Consider the following 27,417-nt stretch of genomic DNA (forward strand, 5'->3'; position numbering starts at 1 on the left):
AAGTACAAATGGAACATTCACCAAAAGACACTATATTTTGGGCCACCAAATAAATCTTAACAACTTTAAAAGGAAAGAAATCATAAATCATAGAAAGTATGTTTATGAACCATAATGGAATTAAACCAGAGATCAGTAACAGAAAGATATCTGAAAAATCCTAATATATGGAAATCAAAGAATATATATCTAAATAACCCCTGTGTCACAGAGGAAGTCTCAAAGGAATTAAAAAAATGCTTTGAACTGAATGAAAAGGAAGTACAACATATCAAATTTGTTAGATGCAGGTAAATTAGTGCTTAGGGGGAAAATTACAGCAGTAAATTCTAATATATTTGAGAAGAAGAAAGGTCTCCAATCAGTAATAGATGCATTCACCTTAAAAAAAATCTGGAGAAAGGAGAAAAAAATTAAAACAAGGTAGCAGAAGGAAAGAAATAGTAAAGAGTAAATATCAATGAATTTGAAACAGAAAACAAATTCAGAAATATTACTCAAACTCAAAGCTTGTTCTTTGAAAAGATCAATGAACTTAAACATTTAGCCAGATTGATCAACCACTGAGATGGCCTAGAAATAGTGCATCCAGTAGCAACAAGCACACCCAGTGCCCAGATTTTGGTTTCTAAATGCCATTATCCAATAAAAGAAACCAGGACTCCTTGGAATAATAGATGCCAAGACTGAGCATGGAAAATACAAGATGATCCTGGAGAATTTTCTGGTGCCACCAAGTGAGGAAGTACTCATCAATAACAATGACAAAACAATGGAAATTTTGTCAAATACTGGAGCCATCTTGAAATATCTCTCAGTGACCAAACTGAAACAGATTTATCAAAAAAAAAAAAAGTGTGTGTGTGTGTGTGTGTATGTGTGTGTATTTCAGGTTATACCTCAAAGGATAAGATAAATATCTGAGACCATATTGATAAAAATAAAAGTTAAATAAGCTGATTATTTAATGGTAGAAAGGACAACTCATCAGTACAGAAGAATTCCAATCAATAAGTATAGAGGAATAAGGGAAATAGGAAATTACCGTTAGAACACCACAGCCACAATTGCTGCAGACGAGTCTCCTGAAGAATCCTAAAATTAGTAGGTGAAAGTTTAAGGAGAAACAAGATATTTGCATAGTCTCAAAGTACCATTCTCCAATATTTATCAATTACAAAGGGAATAATAGTAACTTTACAATAGAGAAACCTAGCATACACGATATCAACCAAGGGATCAAGGTTAATATCACCAGTAATAAGACATATTGACATCATGCCCCCTTCCTCCAGTTTGATGTACTGAGAAAGCACATCACTTCTGTGGTATTCTTACTAAAAACCCATACCCCGAGTCTAATTGTGAGAAAACATCAGACAAATGCAAACTGAGGGATAGTCTACAAAATACTTGACTGGTGCTCTTCGACTGTCAAGGGCATGAAAAACAAGGAAAGACCAAGGAATGGTCACGGATCAGAGGAGATCAAAGAGAAATAACAACTAAATGCAATGTGGAATTCTGGTTTGAATCATGGAATGGAAAAAAAAAAGGCATTGGTGAAAAAACTGATAAAATTAGAGAAAAATTTGTAGTTTAGTTAATAGTATTATGACAACATCAATTTCCTGGTTTTGATCATTGTATTTGGTTACATAAGATGTTAACATCAGGGAAAGCTGGGTGGAGGGAGCTATATAGTAGTTCTTTTGTCAATCTTTAGAACTCTTCTGTAAGTCTAAAATTATTTCAAAGCGAAAAGAAAAAATGTCAGGAGAGCTTTTGATGAAATAACTCTGAAACAAAGAAGTAAAGGCTCCTTGTGCTGTAAGGGAATAGTATGGACACATTTAGACTGCAAATTGGACTTGTAAAAGAATATCTTGCATACTATCTGGGCCCCCATATGCTTCACTATGCTCTTGAGACTATAGTGTTAGAGTTACTAGTGAGGCCCTCTGACCAACTCATTTGGAGACATCCTATATTTAGGGACATTCTCGAACTTTTTCTACATCTTACTTTGTCTTTTTATCCTGTCTCAACTAGGTCTTGGAAGTGACGATAACTTTAAAATCTTTTTTTTGAAAATGCTTTCTTTTTAAAGTAAACTTTATCTTTCCCTGGGAAGGATGAATTTTTTCCCCCTCTTCTTTCTTTTACTGATTGTGATCATTATAGGAAGGGGATGCAGACTGGCAGTCCATCTTCTGATTCCAAGTGTTTTCAGCCAACACAGCTTTTATTTATGTATTTGTTTCACAATTGGATTTGCAGGGAAGCCTGACCATTCAGTTCTCTTGCTTATTTCATGCTGTTTCACACACTTACATTATTTGCTGGGCCCCCGAAGGCATGTGAGTTTTTGACCCTGGGTGAATGTCATAAATTACACATAATTTGTGGTGTTTGTTCATGTTCTTTTCTATTCAGAACTCTTTTCCAGTCTGACCAAAATGCCTAGTCCTGCTCCTATGGTTCTTTAGATTTCTTTTTGGTGTCGTGGCCTCAGATTTGCTCTTTATGACATTCTCATGTTTGCCCTTGCAGCATTTTTAGGTGGTCTGTGGGTTGCCAGAAGGGAACCCCCTCTCTCCCGGCACGCTATAGGGTATTTAGCCAGGATATACAAACTTCTCAGAGCAAGATAGTCACATAGAAAGAGAGTCACGAGGCCTGTGTCAGTGCAGGATTGGTTGGCACCCAGAATGCCCATTTGGGACATGTGACTACCATGTCTCTGGGTGCCCAAAGTAGAGTCTGAGAAGCCTGTTTTGTGCTGCTCTACACTTCTTTTGCTGTTAATTCCAACACAGGAGGAATTTTTCCAGTCACTTGGCTTCAAATTTTCTTAGAAGGGGATTCTTACCAACTCAACTCTCCTGGTTCTTGAACCCAAACTCAGCCTGGCAAGGCCACATCCTCCTCTGAGAGAAAAAGCAGTGTCATTCTTGGGGAGTTGGTAGCTGAACATGATCTCTGCCTCCAACTTTCCACTGTACTAGAAATCCCCTGTCCCTGTCCCTGTCCCCTGAAACTCCTTTTCTTTTTTTTTGTTCTAAGTTTAGCCAATCTGTTCATGTTAAGCTTTGGATAGACGGAATCTATGGATGTGACTTTTAGACTCCTTCATCTGTGAGACTTTAATCACATTTGGTTGGTTGGTACCTGGACTTGGCAAAATTTTATAGAACCAGAGCTTATACAGCTGAAGCCAGCAGTGGTCCTTCGCCAGGACTGTCAGAATGACTTGTGGAGCTTTAAAGGCATACGCAGGCCAAGACCCTCCTGTAGAAACTTGGAGGCACCTATATTTTGCCAAAGGTTACGGGGATTTTGATATGTAATCTCAAATAGGATCCTCGGGCTGCCAGAGACTTTAATGTACATATTTTCTTCATTTTTCTTAACATTCCTTTTTGTTGTTGTTGTTCATAAATTGATGACTGTTCCATTTAGGGCACTGATTCTAAACAGGGTCAGGGATTTTTCCAATCATAAAAACACTTCTGCTAGAGAGTCTGTGTGCCTCCTGGTGACATTCACCATCTGCCATGGATTGCTGAGATCCCTGATGAGCCTCCTGATATCTGAGGTATAAGGGAGTTAAGAACCAATGCTCTAAGGTTTTGTGTGTGTGTGTGTGTGTGTGTGTGTGTGTGTGTGTGTGTGTGTGTGTGTGTGTGTGGCTTTAGATTCCAAATTATTTACTGTAGGTAACCAGAAGCACAAAGGGGCATACACATTGGCCTTGGCCAATTTTTTTTCTGCATTAAAAACCACTCTACCAAGGCCCCCAAACAGGCTGAATGTAAGAAGAGAGTGGAACTAGAGCCAGCTTTTTGATTTTTAAACACCATCCTAGAGTGTTCCTCCTAACTGATGAAAGCTTCTCTAAGGAAGTTAGAATAAAACTACCATTAACCTCATTTGGCTCTCATCTTGAGCATCACATTAAATTACCTGACCTTCCTTCTGCTGGGTCATCCTTTCTGGTATGATTTGGCAATTTAATTTCTACCTTCATCTTGGTTTTTTCCTTCTTTATCTTTGGGAGAGGAAAGAACATGATATGAGAATCAAATGATCTTAGGGTTTAATCCTCATGCTGTTGTTTACTGGATGGCTTGCTCTGAGACAAGGAACGTGTGTGTGTGTGTGTGTGTGTGTGTGTGTGTGTGTGTGTGTGTGTGTGTGTGTGTGTGTGTGTGTGTGGCTTTAGATTCCAAATTATTTACTGTAGGTAACCAGAAGCACAAAGGGGCATACACATTGGCCTTGGCCAATTTTTTTTTCTGCATTAAAAACCACTCTACCAAGGCCCCCAAACAGGCTGAATGTAAGAAGGGAGTGGAACTAGAGCCAGCTTTTTGTTTTTTAAACACCATCCTAGAGTGTTCCTCCTAACTGATGAAAGCTTCTCTAAGGAAGTTAGAATAAAACTACCATTAACCTCATTTGGCTCTCATCTTGAGCATCACATTAAATTACCTGACCTTCCCTCTGCTGGGTCATCCTTTCTGGTATGATTTGGCAATTTAATTTCTACCTTCATCTTGGTATTTTCCTTCTTTATCTTTGGGAGAGGAAAGAACATGATATGAGAATCAAATGATCTTAGGGTTTAATCCTCATGCTGTTGTTTACTGGATGGCTTGCTCTGAGACAAGGAACATAAGCCTCATATTCATCATCTGCAAAATAGAGGGGAAACCTGCCTTAGATTGTTGTGGTAAGTAGAACATCTGTATTTTACAGATAAGGAAACTGAGGCAGGGAAGGATTAAGCAACTGACAAGGTCCCACAAGATTTGAACCCAAATGGTCTGACACTTCTCAGAGTGTGACCACTTAGTGCCATTCAGCTCTGCAGAGGGCCGACATGTAGTGACTTCTCATCTGTCTCAAGATGGCCCAGTGTAGAGGTTTCTGAAAGTACTGTCCAATGTAGAACATTGACTTGAGTCAGGTGCTTGGAGTATTTTTATTTTTGACTCTAAGCCTTACAAGGAATGCTAACATACTGTTCATGTGTCAAAAGAGAGGGTATGTTCACATGGACTCAGGCAAAGAGATTTGCATGGGTTATGTTTTCATCAGTGGTGACGGATAATGGTTTTCTGCCCCAATGGGGTGTTTTTAGTTACTGTTTCAAAATTAAAATTACTACTTTAAAAATGAATGAATGAGTGAATGAATGAGTGAATGAATAAATGAAATATTTAATAAATGAAGTTATAATGGGGGAGTTCCCAGCAAAGTATCTGGAATATAGTAAGCTCTCCATAACTGCTTGTTTTCATCCTTTCCAACTTCTCCTTTATTTGATCTTAGTTTGAACTGTTATTACTGTCCTTACAAACTGAGGTCACAATCCTCTCCATTACATTATCTTTAATATTGATCAGTTGTTTTGATGAGCACAGTGTTCAGTTTGAGTGCCACAACTAAAGTGCTTTTTGAAGAGTGATATAAAATTAGAAAGGATAGAAGCTACTTGGATGATAGAATTGGGTTCTAGATGTCAGGTTAAATGGATGGACTTATACTTACAATAGGAAATATGATGAGGCTAAATGTAAGGTCTTGTGATGGGGTACAGAAAATAAACTACATGAGCATAGAATCAAGGAGATGGGTAGCTTAGCAGCCACAAATATAAAAAATACTTGAGAGTTGAAAGGGAGGCTAGAAAATATGGTCTTGAGCTGGTATCTATATTTCTAGCTAAGAATTTTATCTCATGCTCATGAGTTGGAGGGATTAATATTGTTAAAATGTTCTAACTACCCAAAGCAATATACAGATTCAATGAAATCCCTTTTAAAATATCAATGGCATTCTTCTCAAAACTAGAACAACTAATTCTAAAATTTATATGGTATTCCAAAAGACCCTGAATAGCCAAAGCTATCATGAGAAAACAAAGTGGGAGGTATCAGACTCCCTGACTTCAAACTATACTACAAAGCTACAGTAATCAAAACGGTATAGTACTGGCACAAAAACAGGCACATAGATCAATGGAATAGAATAGAGAGCCCAGAAATAAATCCTCACTTATATCTTCAATTAATCTATGACAGTGGAGGCAAGAATATACAATAGGGTAAACACAGTCTCTTCAACAAGTGGTATTGGGAAAACTGGACAGATACATGCAAAAGAAAAACCCATAAAAAGCAAAACTGCACCACTTTATTATACCATATACAAAAATAAACTCGAAATGGATGAAAGACTTTAATGTAAGACCCCAAAACATAAAACTTCTAGAAGGAAACATAGACAGTAAACTCTTTGACATTGCTCTTGGCGATATATTTTTAAATATGTCTCCCCAGGCAAGAGCAACAAAAGAAAAAATAAACAAATGGGACTACATCAAACCAAATTTTTGCACAGCGAAAGAAACCTTCAAAATGAAGACGACCTTGTCTTGGACAATATTATATTACATTTATAGAAATATAAGAGTCACTACCCAAAATATCTAAGAAACCATCACAATATAACATCAAAAAAAAAAAAAAAAAGCCAGACAAACCAATTGAATAATGGACAGAGGACCTGAATAGACATTTCTCCAAGGAAGACACATAGATGGCCAATAGACATATGGAAAGATGCTCATCACTAATCATCAGAGAAATGCAAATTAAAACCATGAATACCACCTCACACCTATCAGAATGGCTATCATCCAAAAAAAAAAAAAATCAAATAACAAGTGCTGGTAAGGATATGGAGAAAAAGGAACCCTTATGCACTGCTGATGGGATTTAAATTGGTGCAGAAAACAGAAAACAGTATGGAGATTCTTCAAAAAATAAAAAATAGAATGGCCATACAACTCAGCGATACTACTTCTATCCACTATTTATTCAAAGAAAAGCAAAATACTAGTTTGAAAAGTTATGTGTATCCCTATGTTCATTGCAGCATTATTTACAATGGTCAAGATATGGAAGCAACCTAGATATCTGCCGACAGATGAATGGGTAAAGATGTGAGAATAATATGCTCAGCAATAAAAAAGAATAAAATCTTGCCACTCGTAACAACATGGATGGACCTAGAAGATATTATGAAATAAGTCAGAGAAAGACAAAACCCTTATGATTTCACTTATATGTGGAATCTTAAAAAATAAGACAAATGAATAAACAAAACAAAACAGAAATGGAGCCATAGATACAGAGAACAAACTGATGTTTGCCAAAGGAGAGGGAGGTAGGGAGATGAGAGAAAATGAAACAAACAAAAACAAACAAAAAAATGAATTTTATTACCAGATAAGAAGGGGAGGGGAGAATGGATACTGACTGAACAATTAGCAGACTTATAGTAAATTCATTAGGATGCAATGGTGTAATTTGTTTACAAAAAAGTCTTGGACAATATTATATTACATTTATAGAAATATAGTATTTTCTAGAAAAGGAATTAGCAAACTTTTTCTGAACAGGCCCAGCCAAACAGTAAATATTTTAGAGTTTTCGGGCAATATATGATCTCTGTTGAAAATTCTTTTCTGTTTTTATGTTTTACAGTTCTTTAAAAATGTAAAAACTATTGCTAGCTCATGGACTATAAAAATAGGCTGCAATGAGGCTATAGTTTGCTGCCCTTGTTGTAGAACAAAGATGGTGATGAGTCTGGGATCATGCCTTAAGATGTACAAGAATGCTTTTGAGGAGGTGATCTGGATGGGGATGGGACTCTGGATGAATTTCCATGGGCTATAATTGAAGGCATTGGTTACTTTTAGTCTGGAGAAGCCAAGAATCTTGATGACATGATCATTGTCTTCAGATTTTTGAAGGATTTTTGAAGAATTTTTGAAAGTGGTTAGGAGAGACCCTTGTTCAGTATATATCCAAAAGGAAGAACTAGAATCAGTGAGAGGACACTCTGGAGACAGATCGCAGCATAAGGAAGGACTGTCCCATTATTAGTTGCCAGTTATGGAGCCTTTATTGCCAGGCACTGTTCTAAGTACTTTACATAGATAGTTTCACTTTCTCCTCAACAACGCATCAGGTAAATACCAATCTTACCTTTACAGATGAGACAAAGCAGCAATAGAAGGTTAAATTATTTGCCCAGGGATACATGCTACTAAGTAGAAGCCATAATAACTGCAACTCTCTACTGCCTACTTGCATGCAATTTATATGAGATCAGATATGCAAATAATTTAGCGGTGCCAGGCACATAGTAAGTATTGTTGCTGGTAATAATAATGATAATCCCTAGGAAGTACTGTTTTTCATCATGGTGGTTGTATTAGTTTCCTATAGTTACTATAACAAGTGACCACCAACTTTGTGGCTTAAAACAACGTTATTTATTTTTTAGAATTCTGGAGGCCAGAAATTTGATACAAGTTTCACTGGGCTGAGCTCAAGGTGTCAGTCAGCAGGGTCATGCTTCCTCCAGAGACTCTAGGGGAGAATCTGTTGCTTCTTCCAGTTCTTGTTGGCTTCCTGGTTTCCTTGGTTTATGGCCACATCACTCCAGTCTCCACCCCTGTGGTTACATTACCTTCTCTTCTGCCCTCTGCTTCCCTCTTGTAAAGGATACTTGTGATTACATTGAGGCCCTCCCAGATAATTCAAGATAATCTCCCCATTTTAAGATCCTTAAATTAATCACATCTTTTGCCCTATAAGGTAATATTCAGTTTCCAAAGATTAGGAAATGGTTATTTTTGGGGGGCATTATTTAGCCCCCCATAGACTGGATAAACACATTTTTTTTTTTTTACTATTAGAATAAAACTTTATAAATTCTATGATTTATTGGTCAATTAGAACATCTATTTTTCCTTATGGCATATTTTTGTGAATATAGAATATTTTTGTATAAGGCATGACTTAGAAGTAATCCTTAATTTTTTTCCAATAGTCGCAGTCTGGCACTATTTACTGAATAATACATTCTTTCCCTCATTGATTTAAAATTCAGTTTTTATCACTTACCTATCAAACAGTAAACATTATACATGAATCCGTGTATCAACTCCATTCAGTTCCATCAATCCATTTTGTAGGTTTTTGCAACTGTGCTATACTGTTCTATTTACTGTGGCATTAAAGTATATATTTATAGTCGATATATTCAGTCTCCCTCAGTTGTCCTTCAGTTTTCATGGCTAATGGCTCTTCTACTATTTTGTCATTGTGTATTTTAACCTAAAAAATTCCTTATTATCATTTTAATGTGGCCTTGGAATGAGAGAAGATAGATGGAATTGTAATCGTCTGCCTTACATAATGATTCTTTCACCTATTTTTATTCTGATTTTACTTAGTCACCCATTGAGATTTCTCAGATTTTTTGTTAAAATCATATGGAAGTTATCTCTTAAAACTTCTTTCTAATAATTAAACTCTATAACCACATTATTAATTATTTTTATACTTAATCATACATTTTATTACCTTTAATCCTTATTACATTTTCTTATATAGCATGTCTTCTCTTTTCTTAAGTTCATTATTTTGGCTTTTCTTTCTTTTTTTTTTTTTCTTGGCTAGACTAGAACTTCAAGTAATTTTTTTAAAAAATAGATTATTTGGGTGATATAATTTCTGTGTCTTTGAACATGCCTTTCATTTGTCATCACATATGAGAGAAATTATAGCTTGGCAATTGGTAGAATTCTTGAGTTACAATAATATTCTCTTAGAATTCTATAAAAATCATGCCACTTTGCTTTTAGCACGTAGAGATGTGAGGTATGATGTGCCTGGTTTTCTTTCTTTTAACCAGCTTGATTTTTCTTCCCTATAGGAAGCTTGTAATTGTATCTCTGTTTTTGGAGTGTGCAGACTACATCTAGAATTGTGTATTCTTTCAGTATTCCTGCTGTCCAGCACTCAATAGACCCCTATGATTAAAAGCCTAAAGTCTTTCTTAAACTTAAGGAAATATTCTTCTAGTTATTCCCTGATTATTGCTTTCCCTCTCCATTAACGACGTCTCCTTCTGGATCTCTTCATAGGCTAATACTGGATATTCTAGATCCCTTTGTTACATCTTATCTGATTATAAGTCTCTTTTCTTTCTATATTTTTTTGTCTGTAGCATCCCTAAATGAACTGGCATCTTGCCCCTATTCAATCCTTGACTTCTACCCATATTAGGAATAAACTTCCCACTTCCAAAGACACTGCTGAATAACTGCCATTCTGTGTGAAGAGAACCAGCCTAGTTCCTGATTTCCTTTAATTTGCTTCTGAATTGATGCCCATGACTCTCATCCAATTTTTGGTCCTCTGGGCTTGGAATTTTTAAGGATCTTTTTCTGGAAACCTGTGTACTTTCTTCTTAGAGAATCTGTATAGAATTGTGAGCTTATCAGCACTAATCAGCTTTTTCTCACCCACGTTCTGTGTACTTTATATTTTCTCCATAGTCTTCAAAATGTTGGATTTATTGATGGCATCTTTCTTTGGTTTCCAGCACTGCCACTGATGTTTTGGTCATATACTTTTTTGGGGGAGTGGGTAGGGTGGAGTAAATGTACCAACCCAATTTACCATCCCCCAAACCCAAAGCCCCAGTGTGAGAATAGTAGTGGGGACTGAAGCATCACATGGATAGCTGGACCAAATGACCTTTCAGTCTCATCTAGCTGTGGGAACCTTGTTTCTAAAGTCTAAACAATAAAGCAGCATAATTAAAGGTCGGAGAAACAACTTCGACAAAAAGGTCCAGAGAGATAGGGGTTAATTTGATCAGGAAACTAGAATGAGGCGAGACATGATGAGTCACATTAAAACTTCTAGAGATAGGGCTGGAGGGACTAAGCTTAAATTACAGCCAAAGTGATTCAGATTGGCCACTACAAAGACTATTTAACTCTTAGGAACCTGTGTGGCATTACAAAGTCCTGTTAAGAAGGATCCTTCTCTGGTGAGTTTTCCTAAGGGGAAAGAGCTGTTCTGTTTAAGGACAGGGGATGGACTGAATCACCTTCTGGATTGCCCAGCCTTGGGATATTAGGATTATGATACCTCAGTGCCCCTGATGTTAGATGGGGAATAACAGCAACAGCTGATAAATCCCGTAGGGTGAAAAATCTTGTTTTCACCCAGCCTTACTGATAATTTTCTTTTTAATGTGAGGAGACACTGTTTTTGTCAGGAACATTTTCTCCAAATCTTTAAAACTGAATGGAGACATCTTTAATTTCTTCCCCCACATGCTGGGAAGAGCAGGACTTTCAGCGGCTCCCTCTCTCCCTGCAGCTGGAGGCAGCTCTAGCTCTCAGCACCACTAGATGCTCCCTCCACATCCCCTGGCAGTCCCATCCCAAAGGGAGAGGGCATGGAGCTGGACCAGGGAGAGGAGTGACAGGCTCCCTGTGGTAGGTCTATGCCTGTCTCCTGGGCTCAGATCTGTGGTGGCCGGAGGAGAGCCAGTTCCAAGCTGTATGGCTGGTGGCATTTCCGGCAGCCAGTGCCCAGCCAATCAGTGACAGGCCCAGATAGCTAGGGCGATGACACATGAAATATGATAATTTTCTGCTAACGAGCATGGAAGGGGGAAAGAGAAGTGTGTGTGTGTGTGTGTGTGTGTGTGTGTGTGTGTGTGTGTGTGTGTATCTGGGAGGGGGCAGCGCAGGCAGTGCATGCGACAAGGTGGGAGGGTGTCAGTACATTGGGCTCTGATGCTAGGGCTAGAGGGACCTGCTCTGGGGAGTGGCTGTGGGAACACCAGAGTTGCTCTTCAGGTAAGCTGCTGCTGCTGGGTGGGAACCGGAGGAGAAGCAGCCAGCGCCAGTTGTTCTGAAGCTCAAGGCGCCCAGGGTGAAAAAGAAACTGTAAAAGGCATTTTTCTTCTTTTCAAACATAAGATTAGGAGTTTTGGTTTCTTCTCAGTGCTGCCTTTTAAAAAGCCACAACAAAACTGGAATAAACATCATCTGAAGGGCTGAAGTACTTGACAAATAATTTTTAAAAAAATTTTGGGCTGGGAATTATTTATCCCCCACCCACCAGATTTTTCTACCCCATGCTCATCCTAGCGCTAAAAAATAAAGTTAAAAAAACAAAAACAAAAACAAAAACCATCTTGTTAACAAAATCTTGAAGAAGGGCCTCAGTCTGTGTCTTAGAGATTCTAAAGGTTCAGCTGGTAGTTTTGATTCTAGATTCTGGTTTTAAAAAAATGTGTCTTGGAACAAGATTCGGTCCTAGATTACATTACAGTTTAGAAGTAGTGCCAGAGGATTTTTGGGTTGGAGGACACGGCACCTGAGACTTCAGAGCAGGACAGGGTGAGGAGTGCCTTGTAGTTAAGTCTGAGGTGGCAGAAATCCCCACTTCCTTCAGCCACCTTGGCAAGCTTCCTGGTGCTTTATCAGCAGTTAGGGGCTCATGAGGGGGTAACATGAGTTCCCTGTCTGATCTTGTGAACATGTGTATTCAGAAGTGAAGGATCAGAGTGTTTACATAACATGCTGATTAGTCACTGAGGAGCTCATCACTGCAATAAATATGTGTCTAGTTTTATGTATTGCATTTGCATTCTCTCTCTATATAGATAGATATAGATATATGGAATTTTTTAAACAGCACAGATAAATGTAAATGAAATCTTTATCACTTCTGCAAGCCTGCTTTGTGGCTTTAGGCATGGGACTGGCTTCCTGTGCTAGGAGCGATAGCTATTCAGAATTGATAATTAGTGTACTGTATCTTTAAAAGGTTAAAACCTCTTTCAAAAAAGGTCTGGACTCATAGTGGAAAAGGCAAGCGAGGCATGGGTTGGCTCCGGATTCAGAAAACAGCTGCTGATTAGATTCTATGTCTGCAGGCTGAATTTATTCTGTGTTTTTCAACAGCAAGACTTCGAGAGGGATGCTACTGTTTGGGTTTCTGATCGTGATTTATATTTATTCAGAGGAATAACAGAGGGTGGATCTGTTCCCGGCGCGAGCATGCTCACAACCAGCTGACTCTCCCATTATCCAACTGCCTAGTTTGGTGCTTCAATGTACATGTATATTCCGTGTGCATATGTGTGTATACAAACACACACGCATGCCTGGATGGACAAATGTGTGCACAGGTTCTGTTTTAAGGATAATTCTTTCAATGAGGTTTTTACCCCTTACTTGAAACAGGTGTTCATGAAAAAAATGCACAAAATCCTGACTGACCGGAATAATTCATGAAGAAGGGGCTGGATCCGTGGGTCACAGAACACAGGACCAGTTTGCCATCCCAAGGCCGAAGGTAGGGGACTGGATTTTTATTCGGCGGATGGATTCCTTGCGCTTGATTTTATTTATTGTGGTTTTGCCTGAGGCCGCCCTGGAGAAGTAAAATAGCGAGCTGCGATTCCATTTTGTCGTTGCCTTTCTTGGACACGGTGTCCGGGTGTGGAGGCTCAGGGGGTGGCCGGGTGGGCGGCCGCGCGGCGTGCGGTGCCCTCGGTGGGCTGAGCGGGCTGCTCGGCCTGGTGCTGGGGGAGCGGCGTGAGCCTCAAGTGACCCCGCGCGTCAATCACCGGCGGCGGCGGCTGTAACCCTGTGCGCGCCGCGCACTCTGGCTGCCAGACTCGGTACCCGCGCACTGCCGCCCCGGCTCCAATGAGCCTCAGCTGTCGCGCAAATGCCTCGCTCCTGCAGCACTTGCATTTTCTTCCTCTGCCCTGGCTGCTGCTCCAGGATTGCTCAGGCCCACCGGAGCGGTCTCTGCGGCCCGCTTGGTGATGAATGAGATTTTGGAGGATGCTTCGTACTAAGACAGAAGGGAGCTCTTTCCCTTCGCCCCTTAATCCTAGTCTCTCCCCCGACCTCCCACCACCAATGTTCCTAAAACAAAATCACAACCTCCCTTCCCTCCAAACAAAACAAAACAAAACAAAACAAAACAAAACAAAAAAAAACTCCTACTCTGTTGGGGATTCTTGCCTTACTGCTAGCGGAGCGGGTGCCCCCTCTCCAAGTTGTGCCCCACATTTTACCATCTTAAAATTAGTAACACTGCAGCTACTGAGTGGCCCCTGCGGAGACTGCACGGGCTGCCTGAGGACTCCTGAGCGTGGACAGCCTGAACCCGCATAGACCTGCACAGGAGAAGTGGCGTAAACCCTACACGGGAGAGGGACTCCGAGGCCAGGCGTTGGTTTGATCGACTGGCTGCTTTGGTTTATGTTGAGGTTCGAGAAGACTTCCGTGGCTTGGCAGGCCCTCCCTTGAACTTTGCGGGCTGTGGTTGCAGGCAGGAGGGTCTGCTGGGGTCTGGTCACTGGGTGAGCAGCACCTGGGTCCTTCCTGCAGTGCACCCTCAAGTTTCTGGAAGCCCTTGGTGTTGTAACCGCAGCAGCTGGGTGCTACACAGGCACATTGTGTGCTTCAGTTGTGTTAAAACTGGCTTGCTTTCTGGGTGAGGAGGGGTGAGGGGGAGAATGAGGTGTTTGCTGAACTGATCTCCACGGAACATTCTCTAGCCCTTGCTTGTGTGATTATGTAACCCCGAGTCATGATCAGACTGTGTGCCCAAGCAGCTCCCCACCAACTCCCGGTCCTCCCCCAGACTGAGGAAATTGAGCCCCCACGTTTAAGATGTTTTTATGTAACTATGTGTATGCTGGGGGCAGGGAGAGTGTGGAGAAGAGGAAGTATCATTTGAGCAACTTATGTGAAGAACACAGGGGCAAAGATCATGTGTTATTGGGGACAGGGTGGAATCGGCTTTGGGTTGGTATTGATCTGAAGACCCTCACACACCTCCCTTTCACTCAGTCATTGCTGGTCTGAATTCTCATGTGGTCATTTCACCCCTGCAGAGAGAAGGTTGGAATCACCCCTGCAGGGCCCCTAGGTTCCTAACAGAGAACACATATCTGAATCCAGGGTGACCACCCAGGCCTACTTGTTTTAGGTCCTCGCTGTTCTTCATGCTTCACACTGAGGAGGAAAATTTGTGCCCCACTGGGGTTTTAGTTTTGCTCTGAGGTTGGGCTTCAGTGTGGGCCTGAGTGCAGACCTCAGATGTTGGCCAAGATGATTAACACATGCTCTTCAAAGCTGTGATGACTTGCAGAGGTGGAAGGCCTTTACATTCTTGAATTAAAATTTTGTAGGATTTTTTTTTTTTGCAAGGTAAGAGAACAGCTGTCCCACTGAGATCTCTGCAGGCAGGAGGGGAAGGTAAGTGTGACACTTAGCTCCCTAGCTTGCGTGCGCTCTCTCCCCCCTTCTTTCCCATTCTGCTTCACCAAGGCACCCACTAGATGCAGAAGTGTCATGTCGGCCTCTTTACCACTCCCCTGAGCTCCTCAGGCTAGGGCTGCTGGGCAGATCATTAATTTGGTGGGGAAGTTCGGCCCCTTCAGGCTAAGATTTTTGTTGTTGTTGTTCTCAACACTCCACTAGGCCTCTTTAAGGGCAAACTACTAAGGTGTATACTGGAGCAGTGGATCAAGATGTGTCAGCTGGCACTGTTGTTAAATGTCTCCTCTCATTGTGTTTCAGTGGCAGTGGAGAATTCTGTGCTGCCTTTGGGTCCTTGCCAAGTGAGCCATTGGGGCATTTCGTGTGTGAAAGTGACAGGCAAGAAGAAGATGCATTTAGTCTGAAGTCCTGGCAGATTCCAGGCCCTGACTTGATGGAAGATAACATTAAGAAAGTTGTATGATGACTGGATAGCTTTTAACTTGTTCCTCACTTTTTGCTCTGTGAGTTCCCTATTAACTTTCAGGTTCTTTTCAGCTCTCCACACTGCCCATGAGGGAAGTCTTGACATGTTGTTCTTCTTTGCATTTCTATTGGAATCAAAGCGTATTTACAAATCTACAGACGTACTGGGCAGGCAGAGCAGGAAACACTGGCTAGAGGACTAGGCAGTACTGGTATTTCTGGCCAGACTTGGCCAAAGCCCTTGATCAATGCTGTTCTTCATTTGTAAAGTGGGTGTAATCATCATAGCCTTACCAAGCCAACTGAAATAGTTTGAGGGGAAAATGAGATGGGCTGAAAAGTCACATGTGCTTTGTAGTTGATGGGCATTAGGATAATACCACAACAATCTGGACCTTACATGTACGTGATTTCACTTACTCAGTTGGGACCTAAGTGGTAAAACCAAGAAAGATGCTGTAGTCCATGTATTTTGATCACTGCAGAAAATTTCATACCCACTTTCAGAACTCTTTATTTAAGTAAAGTTCTAAGAAGCTTGGTTATTAGATTTGTCAAATACACCTAGAAAATTGGAAGAGATTGATAAATTACAAGGGCTATTAAAATTCTCTTGTCAAGTATCAGTAAGAAGTACTAGTAATGTAAGAAACAGAAAAACTAAAAAAAAAAGTAAAATAAAATTTAAAAGGTACAGGAATTCAAACCATAGAATTTTAAGACTATTTAATATAAGTATTTAATGTAAGCAATTCAGTGAAATTTTATATATTTTGATGGGTCTTCAGGACTCTGTTTTGTAGCATAATTACTGATGCTCACAATGATCCACATGCATCAAGAACAGCTTAAGTGACGTTTTGTGTGTCCAATTTTAAAAAACATGAGCATTCGAAGTATACCCCAAATGATTTTTTTAGCATGATGTTTAAAGGAAAAACTGCATTTATGTAGGATAACAGACCCCCGAGGTCTCTGGATAGCCAAAGGCTTACTGATCAAAATTATATTATAACTATAAAGCTCCCTTGTTGAAATTAATGAGAACTTTATGATCTTTTGCTGAAATTTAGCAGGAAAGTGTTATGCTGGTATTAGTAGTGCTTATGTTCTAACATTTGATGCTACAGAAAATACTAAGAAGGAAACACGCAATCCTCAACCTGTTTTGGGGTGGGAGACAGACTTGGAGCCTTCAGACTTTGCAACTCTAAAGCTGCAGTTTGAAGTGACCCAATGATAAAAAAAAAAAAGAGGAGAGGCTGACCCTAGTGTCATGCATTTCTTATATCAGTGTAGGGAATGTGTGGACACCTCACTACCAGGATGCTGTTAAAAAACTCATCAGAAAAACAAGTTCAGGATGTCATGGCAACACCTTCATGCTAAGCTGTGGTGTTTACTCAATTCAGACATCGTGCTCAAAACTGAAAGGGTGTCTGAGTTACAGGAGCAGTGCTAAGCTTTGCCTGACCAACTACTGATTTGCTTAGTTACAGTGTGCTCCAAAACAAAGGCACCAGGAAAGGCAAAAGTAGAGGAAAATGATCTCTGATACTTTTAAAATTCAATACATATGTCAAAAATATGAAGACTATAATTAAAAGTAGCTTAAGAGTTTCTAGAGGCACATAAATTCATCACTTTGGTAAATCACTTGAAGAAAATTTTTAACGTGCTGAAAGAAACGATCAATAACAGGTCACTGAATGTGATCAGGAACTCTTGGAAGTGTTCAAAGTCTCCATGTGTACATGCAAAGAGATGCTGATGTAATAAGATGGAGGAAAGAGTGCTCTCTGAAATCCCAGGGCCTTGAAGGCAGAGGAGGTAGCTGAACCACACTCTCCAGGGGGTTGCCCTTTTGGGACGGTCACATCTGGGAATATGTGCTTGGGCCATACGTCTGGCCCATTGATGAAAGCCATGCGTGCATGAGAGATGTGACTCCTCTCCTCCTTACTGTTATAAAATGCCAGGTGTAGAAGGCATCCTTATGAAAAAAGAAGGGTGGAACTTTACATGTAGATGTGCAGTAGAGATGAACTGAGAATACCCCTCAGACTGGGGGAGCACAGCCAAGTCGAGGCATACTGAAGTTAGTCTCAGCGATCTGGGGAATTCTCTGAATGTCCATGGATCCTTGAACTGGGGCTAATGGCCAACTTAAAAAAATGAGTCATGTATGCAAGACTGGGCTCTATAGAAAAGCTGATAAAACAAATAATAGAAAGAGGTGGAAAAAATAAAAGCAGTGCTATACATAAAGGACATGCTCCGTTGAGCCTCTGTCACCAAATTTAGTCTCATCTACCATTCATTGGACTTCCAGGGTCAGCGTTAGATACTGAAGCTATCTTAAAATCAGAGGAGCCCTGATGAAAAAAAAAAAAACCCACAATGAATTGTTTTAATATTAATAGAAGAGGAATTCTGAAAACCTCCTCAATCAAGATTCAATACAGTAGACCCTTGACATTCTCTATGGAGACATTTCAAACCCTCAGCAAATTCTCCAGTTTGCAAATGCAGAAATATTTGCATAGGCTCTTGACTTCCTTCTGAATTTGGTTTCTGTCCAAAGAGGAGAGGGTCCCATGATTATTCACAGGCCACCAATTATTTGCATTTTCAACCTGCACTCAAGGATATCAAGTTTCTCTCACTTGCAGAGAGTTTCTGTTTCCCTGGTGGTGTCTTAGAATGAGGAGCTTTGACAAGGCTCCCACTTTAGCTAAGCGACTTGCTCTCGTGCTGTAGCTTTGCAACACATAGTTTACACTGGTGCTTCAGGAAGAGGACCATTGCCATGTGGCATGGCTATTAGGGATTGTTCACACATAACTACAAAAGTGAATGTTGAACCTGCAATCTTGGCAGCATCTTTTGCTAAATTGCACATGTATGTAACCTCCCAAACTCCCTCTACTCCCTGGCCCCAATGTTCACTTAATAGACTCTTAGAAACTTCCCCCAACTGTCAGCAAATCTCTGTGAAGAGAATTGGGGCATCACACAGCTGAAGCATATGATAAAAGACTTAAATGAGAGCATCACCACTGAAATCTAGGCAAGAGAAACAGAATGTAGTCATTTGCTCCATGCCCTCATTTTAAAGACTTCAAAATTCGAGATGATTCCAAGAGATTAAAAAACATAAAATAAAATGCTGTGCTTATGGTTATACTAAATTAAAAAGACAGAGCAGACTATACTCTGGAGGTAGGGCCTTTCTGCACCTTACTGGAGAGATTCTTGTAAGAATGTTTCTGGAGTGATTTGGGTAGAAGCTCTTGGAATTTTAAGTGGGTTTAAGAACTCCACCAATTATAGTTGAGTTGATCATTTTCGTCAGGCAACTGGAAAAGATATGGCAGGAACCACAGCAACTTGATAGAAGTTTCTTATTAAATTTTTCTTTATGAACTTCTTTTAAAATAATTTTAATAAAATAGCTACTAGATACAAGAGAACACTTATATACTGTATGTAAGGATGTAACGAATAGGACAACACTCATGTACTCATCAGTCAATTTAAGAAAAAGAATGCTCTTCTTAACTTTGAAGAGTGGTACCCCTCTCCATCTCATCTCATATCTTCCCTTTTCAGGGGTAACCATTTCCTGGATATTTCTGTATCTTTTCCTTATGCTTTTCTTTATTGTCTCATGCTCTTCTGTTTGCATTCCTAAACAATATCTCGTTTATTTGTGCATGTTTGTGAACTTCATATAAATGGAATCATACTCTTTGTATTCCTGTGCTCAGAGTTAGCCCATGCATACCAGTAAGGTTGTACCAGTTGACAAGCAACTGAAATACTTCCATATCAGTTAGTGGTAAATTGCTTCTTACCTGACTCTGCTTCCTCCCCTGACTCTGCTTCCTCCCCCGCCACCACCAGTGCTCTCATGAGACCTTTTAACTTCCTTCACCTTTCAGAAGGGATTATACTTTGCATAGTGCAGGACCCAGATCCCACACTATGGCTGGAATCTCTTCTAATTGAACAGTCCCTATACCAACTGGTCGTTAAATGTTTTGCTCCTGGATTTGTGCATACTCTTGAGCATAGCAGAAATATTTTCATTTTGCTGAACTGTAATTCCATTATACTATATAGTGCGGCTTATATATCTATTCTATTATTAATGAACACAAGTTCTTTCCAGTGTTTTGCTATTGTAAATAGTGCTGCCGTGAACATTCTTGTTCAAGTACCCTGGTGAGCATTATGTAAGTTTACTTAAGGAATATAAATAAGAGTAGATCTGATCGTCACAGATGCTGGGCATAGCTCAACATTAATTTTCATTGTATATGCGAATCTCACTTCAATTAAAAAAATGAATTTTCACTGTGTTTAACCAATTTCTATGCCCAGCAATGGGAACAATGGGAATAATTGTTCCCATTGCTCCATATCCTTGCTAATACTTTATATTTTGTTGGATATTATCAGAAAATTTTTCCAGTCTTGTGGGTGTGTAATAGTATCTTATCTGGTTTTAAGTTGTATGTATTTGGTTACTAGTGGTTCAGCGTGTTGACACATACTTGTTGGCCTTTTTGATTTTCTTTTTCTCTGTGTGTGAAGAGCCTTTTGAAGTCTTTTGACCATTTATTTAAAAATTGGGTAGTTTGTATTTTTCTTATTTATTTGTAGAAGTTATTTATGTATGCTGGAGACTATTTCTCAGTGTTGAAAATACCTTCTAATTTGCAGCATTTCTCTTCATCTTTTTAAGTATTTTTAGAGTGGCAGAAATTCTGGATTTTAGTGTAATAAAATTTTATCAATCCTTCCTTTCTTATTCAACTTTTTGTGTCTTTTTAAGGACATTCTTCCCCATGGCAAGGTCATAAATAGGCACTTGTTTTGCCTTCTAAAAGTTTTAAAGTTTTGCCTTTCGTGTTCAACATTTTCCCTTGAGGATGCTGTTCTCTATGGATTTGATACTCTTTATCAGGATAAGTCACACTACCTTTCTTCTGTACTATCAGCAAAGAGTTTTATTTGTTTTAATCATAAATGGAACTTTATAAAACATATTTTCTTCATTTATTGAGGGATTTCTGTAATTTTTCCTTCCTTTAATTTGTTCATGCCTGGTGAGGTATTTTCTGATGTTAAATTAATATTGTGTTCCTAGAATAAACCTGACTTGGTCATGATGGATTCATTTTTTTATACATTACTAGATTAGTTTTGCTAATATTTTGTTTAGAAGTTTTGCATCTGTGTTCATTCACGAGTGTATTGGATTGCGATTCTCCATTTATCCTGTCATCCTTGCCAGGCTTCCGTATCTAGCTTATGCTAGACTTATAAAATACACTGTAAAATATTTTCTCTTTATATATCCTCAAAAAGAGTTATGTAAGACTGGAATTCTTTTTTCCTTGGCGATTTTTAACCTCTGATTCGATTTCTTCAATAGTTACTAAGCTATTCAGGTTTTAATTTTTTTTCTTGAATCACTTATTGGTAAGTTAGATTTTTTTCCCAGGAATCTGTCTATGTTATCTGAGTTTTCAAAATTTTTACCTTGAATTTATTTGTAATATGCTTTGATTTTTTTTAAAACTATGTAGCATCTGTGGTTATGTCCCCTTTTCATTTACAATTCTATCGTGCCTTCCATATTCTTTTCTTGAATAGTCTTTTCAGAATTTTGCCTATTATTAATCTTTTAAAGAATCTATTGTTGACTTTGTGATCCTCTCTATCATTTATTTTGTCTCCTAGTTCATTAATTTCTGTGCTCATTTTTATCTTTTTCTCTCTTCTAACTTTTTTAGGTATGATCTATTGCTCCTCCTTAACTTCTTAATTTGAATGGCTTTCCCCCCCCCATTATAAGCAGTGTAGTTATACATTTCCACTATAACTTCATCACACATTTCTTTTCTATGTAATGTTTTTATATCATTTGGTCCTAAGTATTTTATAATTTCTTTAACTAGTCAATTATGTGTACCTGTGTTTCTTAATTACTAAACGTCTATGTATTTGTTTACCTATTTATTACAATGGTCAGTCTATTCCATTCAATATACACATTCAATGACATGGTATGTTCTTAGTAATGTCACTTGTACAGGTTCCTTCTAAGCTAAGATAGGAGACCAGTTGGCCCAAGTGGATGGGATATGGATGTTTTAAACCTGCTGATAAAGTCTTACCAGAATAGAAATGAGTGACGGCATTGAGTAAATAACAGATAGGTTAGCCTTTAAATGTAGAAATACACCAACTAATGGGAAGTTAATTCTTTCTTGGTAACTTGAGAGAACTGATGGATTTTCACTGATTTTCAGTTTCATACATCAGCTGTCCTGTTTTGATAGGACATTTCACCTGGATGAAGCTTTTTTCCAAACCCAGAACAGAGTAAATTAGAATTAAAGACTGTCTCTTTCCTCTTCCACTTACTAAGAACTAGACGCTGAGAATTATTCACATTTTCTCTAAAGGATGCCTTTTATTTTTCCTGTCTTGAGCCAGAGTTCTACCCTCATGCTACCCTTACACTTCATTCTTAGTTTATTGAATGATAGGCCTTACCATCTGGAGACCAGCTCTCTTTTGGAAAAAAGAAAGCGCAAGCATGCAGTTCTCTAAGACTGGCTCTCTCAACTTCCAGCAAACAGGACTTGGATGGCAGCTGGCACCCCCAGCCCCCTCCCACTGCCCATGTGGCTGGGTTACACTTGACTGAACTCAACTTTCATGCCTTTTGGCTGAGGGACTTTGTCACTTTCTGTTGCTATGAAGGGTTTGTCCAAGGAAGCCCTGGCTGATGATGCTGGTATGATTTACTCTGAGGCAGGTAGGCCCCGCTGCTCATTTCCCAGTGTAGCTTCTGAGCAAGGGGCTGTGGGTTGCCATTGTCCCCTTCCCTTCCTGTGAGCCTACTAGTGGTAGGGTGTAACAGATGGACATTCTGGCTGCCAAGGGCCTCCTGCAGGCCAAGGGGAGGGAGCCATGCCAGTCTCATGTTCTGTCCCTTTCCTCCTGCCTGCCTGCCTGCCCTGCTGACTTCCCTGTTCAGTTCTCATCCACCCCTGATGTGGGCTCTGCCTTAGGGAGACAGGTGGGAGCACATTGGGCAAAGGAGTCCCTTTTCTTCTCTGTCCTTTCCAGGGTTTGAGTTGGTAAGAGCTCATCTTGCTGCTCCCTCAGAGCCATGTGGCATTTGCTTCCTCTGTTCTCTCCGCCTCTTTCTCTCCTGCTGCAGCCCTCACCCCTACCCCCATCTCCAAATGTTTGAAGAGAACAATTCAAGGATAAATGAACATTTTTCTTAGATAGAGACAGATGACCTCCCTTCTTCCCAAACCAAGTAATTGTTGGAAAGATGCTTCTTCTTTTCATCTAATATATGCATATTTTCTACCTGGAAGGCAGAAGTTATAGAGGCGCCCAAGGAGAGTGGCGGGCTTGCCAGCCTTCTCTGCGGGTCACTGGCCAGTTTTGCATTACATCTGCCCCTCTGAAGTGGGCTGAGTATCAGTCTGCCTGGCTGTCTGGTCATTTCCACTAATTCGTAATGGCAGTTCTGGAAATGCTTGACACTCAGGGGCCTCCCGCTGGGCTTGGCTTGGAAAGGGGGAGAGAGGAAGGAAGGAGGATGAAAGAAGGGAGGAAGAGGGGCTGAAGGGATGGAAGGAAGGAAAGCAGGAAGGAAGAAAGGAAAGAAGAAGAAAGGAAGGGTAGGAAGGGAAGAAAGAAGGGAGGATAAAAGAAGGGAGGAAGGAGAGATGGAGGGAAGGAAGGAAAGAGGAAAGGAAGGGGGAATGGGAGAAAGAAGGACGAAGGATGGAAAGATGGAAGAAGAGAATGAAGTTGGGAAGAGAGGGAGGGAGGGAAGGGAGGAAGGAAAGAGAGAAAGAAAGAAAAGGGAAAAAGGAGGAAAAGAAGCAGAGCATACACAGCTTTCACTCCTAGCTTCGGAGCCCAGCACGTCTCAGGAGGGGCTACATGACTTCAAGTCTCTGTTAAAAATTGCACATAATGTACATAAAATAAAATTCACCTTTTAAAGCATACAATTCAGTGACTTTTGACAAACATCCACAGCCATGTAGACACATCGCAATCAAGATATAGAACATTTTCATCAACTTTCGTGTCCCTTCGCAGTCGGTTCTCCCCTCCCACCCTCTTTTGACAAACATTGTTCTGTTTCTGAAACTAGAGTTTTGCCTTTTCTAGAACTCCATATGGTCAGATGAAATCATAAAATATGTACTTTTTTTTTGATTCTTATGCCTTTCACCCAGCGTAATGCTTTCGAGATTCATTCATGTCGTGTGTATCAGCAGTTCATTCTTTGCACTGCCGAGTAGTATTCCATGGCATGGATGTACCGCAGTTTGTCTATCCAGTCACCTGTTGATAGAAGTTGGCTATTATAAATAAAACTGCCATGAACATTCACATATAGGTCTTGGTGTGTACGTACCTTTCCACTTTCTTGGCTAAATACCTAATCAAGTCTCTAATTCTTTATCTTTCCAGCAATTGGCACACCCATTTTATCTCTGCGCCCATTAGCCTGTTACGAAGTGGCCCCTTCTAATTCCCATTCTATGAGTGAGCATCAAATAATAATCTGATTTTGAATACCGCCACTCATGCCAGTCCCTGTTACATCCTTTAGACACTATAGTCTAATTGCCTCTCAATCTGTTTGACACCCTAACTGGACTAAAAACAATTTGGCACAGGAATTGAGAGCACAGATGTTGGAGCCAGACCTCAGTTTCCTCATCTGCAAAATGGGATTCTAAGAGCACTTACTGAATGGGGTTGTGAAATATCGAATGATAGATAGATAGATATGCTTAGCCCATAGTAAATACTATGCTGTTGAATGACTCCACAAAAAGCAATATCAGGGTCTGGAATATGCACAGTTGGATCTCCTTTTAGTGACTCATGCTGAGACTGGAACAGTTTCTATTAACTGCTCTGTTGCCTGGATCCTGGCCTCTGAGCTCCCATTGGACAGCAAGCACTGTCTCTGCACTGGGCGGAGAGCACTTTCTCCCCTTGTCACCTACCAGCTCTTCTTCCAGTGGGATGCCGGCTGTCTCCTTTGACTCCTCGAATTGAAGTTCTGTTTCCTTTCTCCTAAGTGTTTATTACTCCTTGAAAACCATAACTACAAGTTGCAAGGGATCCTGCTTGTTTTGTCCCAATTCCTTCTCTCAGTTCTCGGTCTAACACGTCATGCTTCCACGCATGTGTGAAGCAAGACCTGGAAAGGCCTCTCCCACATTCTGAAATCTTCGTACTCTGGTTTGCATGAATCTTCAGGTATCACAGGGCTTGAAGCCCTGAGTTGATTAGAGATCTGTCCAGGGAGCCGGAAATATTTTTCTTAGAGCTCTATCAAGGGTGTTACTGTCAGGGCAGCCTCCACAGTAGCCAGGGTTGTGGATACCCATCCCTGAGCCCTGTCACCTCTGTGGGCCAAGAACTGAGACTCTCTTTGAATGGTGACTCTCTTTTTTGAATAGGGGCTATGAGGCCCACTGAGTGTATAATTGGACACAAGGATTTAGCCCCAAGTTCAGAGAGAGAAACACTTTCTGGATCTGACCTTTTTCTCTCTTCAAGGATAAGATGATTCAGAACCAAAGCGATCAAAAGAACTAGAGAAATCAAAATGTAGGATTGATCCTTGAAGCGGGGCCCCTGAGCAGAAACTTCCTATGGATAGAATAAAGCTTCCAAAGTATGATCCTCTGTGGGCCTGTGGGGAGTGTCTGTAAAGTCTAGGAACTCTGAGTGGTACCACCTCTAATGGGGCACTCTGTAAAGCATGGCGTTAAACATTTTCCATGGATAATCTCAGTTAATTCATTCCGATGAGTAGAAGATGACCATCTGCCCTTCCAGCAGCGGTTCAATCCTAAGGGATTCTGATTTTATTGGTCTGGGTGAGGCCTGGGGCATTTAGACTCTTATACATGCCCCCAGTGATTTTAATGTGCAGCCAAAGCCAGAAACTGTTTTACAGACAAGGGAATTGAGCCTTCACAGGTCAAAGTCGATGGCCCAAGGCCACACAGCTGTGAGTGGAGGTGAAGGATAGGAGTGCAGGCCTGTGCGATTGCATCACTGGGGCCTGAGCGACTCATTCTGTGTGCCGATTGGAAAAGTGTCAACACTGGCTCCTGGGTGCTGGGCAGGAAATGGTCAGTAAGGATACAAACATGCCAAAGGCTTTCCCGGTGCTTCCTTGCTGACTCAGCACTCTTTAGAGTCTGAGCACGTGTGCGCTGCGAGGCCGAAAGGCTCCCAGGACAGAAAGCCTCGGCTCCTGGCCAGCTCAGCAGAAGAGCTTGCCATCTGCCCTTCAACTCTTGGTCCATGCTTAGCTTGGCTGCATCTGGGTCCAAGGAAACAAGGACGAATGTTTCTCGATTTTTTTTTTCTAGCGTGACCCCATAGCCAGGCATAAATGTCTTGGTCCCGAGCAGAGCAAGAGAGGAGACAAGTCAGGTGAGTAGAGGTCTTTTCCATTCCTCACCTGCAGTAACACCTGCCGCGATGAGACTCCCGAGGACTGAGCACTTGCTGTCTGCATCAGGCACTGCACTGTGAGACTTAAGCACCTCATTTTATCCTCACCGGGATCCTGTGAAACAAGCCCTACTATGACTCCAGTTTTCAGATAAGGAAACTGAGAGAGTTTGGTGCCAGAAATGAGAGTAATCCTAGGCAGTCTGACTCTGGGGCTTGACTCTTAACCATCAAACTACACTGCCTCCTGTGGATCCTATTTTGCTTTATTCTTTAATTGTTTTAGGAAAATCATCTGGTTCCCAGTCTGAGGGTAAACTTCTAGCACAGAGCTGGGTTCATAGCAGGCATTCAGTAAATATCAGTTGGTTGATTTATTTTATTTTATTAAACTGATACTATTTCTGAGGATTCCACAATACTGTGATGATAATAAGCATGTTCCAGGAACGTAGCCCAGGTTAGTCCATTTTCTGAATTACTTTTAAGTATTTCTAAATACTTTGAGTACTTTCTTGCCGCTCGCACTCAGTATTAGTAGCTGTACTAATTTCATACCTGCATACTTTTCTAAGAAGAATGCCTTAATATTTAGGAGCCTTAATATTTCTTTTGAAGAATTATTTTCCAGAACAAAAATGATTCCAAATGGTAGCTCTCCCAGTACCATCCAGCCCACTCCAGGAATGAAGTTGTTTGTCTGATGGGCTCTTCTAGGGGAATGTGCACAAAACTATGGCCTGATTTAGCAGCACACGTTGTTGACTCTCTGCCCAGACACCCTTGGGCCACGTTGACCAGTTCCGTGAACCCGCCTGGCAGCAGCTTCTGTGGCCTTCACCCTGTCCCCTTCTTCAAAGGATTGCCCTCCTGCCAAGGGAGCTGGAGTTTCAGTAACCAGTATTTAGAGAGAACCAGGTGTGAGAATATGAAAGCTCAGCTGCCTTGCCTTGGGGAGGAGGGGACAAACTCTGGAGGAGGGGCAGTTTACAGTCTAGAAGTCTCCTGGGATGGGGCTGAGGCTGGGACTTCACCTGAGGTCTGACCCTGGCCTGGCTTCTTCCCTTCTCTGCCCTGCTCCTTGGTGATGTCGAGGGGAGCAGTTCTTCACTGAATCACCTGCCCAGGAATTCTGGTCTCAGGGCTTGCTTTGGGGTAACATGCCCTAAGGCCAGGACCTGTGGGTTGGATGTCATTCAGACTAGAGAAGTCCT

The 27,417-nt window shown here is 40.7% G+C and overlaps 1 long non-coding RNA gene across 2 annotated transcripts in view; it reads left to right on the forward strand.

Annotated features, from left to right (window-relative positions):
* Nucleotides 1-27,417, forward strand: part of LOC105304033 — a 152,275-nt gene that overhangs the window by 75,235 nt on the left and 49,623 nt on the right. Inside the window, exons 2-3 of one of the 2 annotated variants that reach the window (XR_002776774.1) lie at nucleotides 13,142-13,253; nucleotides 26,119-26,182. This is a non-coding gene — a long non-coding RNA (uncharacterized LOC105304033). The remainder of the gene's footprint in view (nucleotides 1-13,141; nucleotides 13,254-26,118; nucleotides 26,183-27,417) is intronic. The other variant, XR_896960.2, reaches the window with a different exon arrangement.

This window comes from Pteropus vampyrus, unplaced genomic scaffold (genome assembly GCF_000151845.1).
Source record: "Pteropus vampyrus isolate Shadow unplaced genomic scaffold, Pvam_2.0 Scaffold326, whole genome shotgun sequence".
NCBI classification, from domain to species: Eukaryota; Metazoa; Chordata; class Mammalia; order Chiroptera; family Pteropodidae; genus Pteropus; species Pteropus vampyrus.